We start from the raw sequence: 243 nt of genomic DNA, 5'->3' as shown, positions 1-243 counted from the left end.
TTCCTTGTCCTCACAATAATGACATACCCAGAACAGTAACAATAGTATCCAGAGCAATACTGGGTGCCTTCCAAAACTAAAATAACATTCATGAATCCTTTATGCATATTAAACCCTTCAAAATGAGTTGGGGTATTGGTTTAACTTATTCCTCTCATTGCCTTACAACCTTGAAAGAGCTAAACATTTTATTTTCAACATAACAAGCCAGGATGAAGAAGAGGATACCCAATTCCACAATTA

Source organism: Penaeus monodon, chromosome 31 (assembly GCF_015228065.2).
Source record: "Penaeus monodon isolate SGIC_2016 chromosome 31, NSTDA_Pmon_1, whole genome shotgun sequence".
Taxonomy (NCBI): Eukaryota; Metazoa; Arthropoda; class Malacostraca; order Decapoda; family Penaeidae; genus Penaeus; species Penaeus monodon.
The sequence above is the reverse complement of the archived record's forward strand: the minus strand, read 5'-3'. Positions refer to the sequence as shown.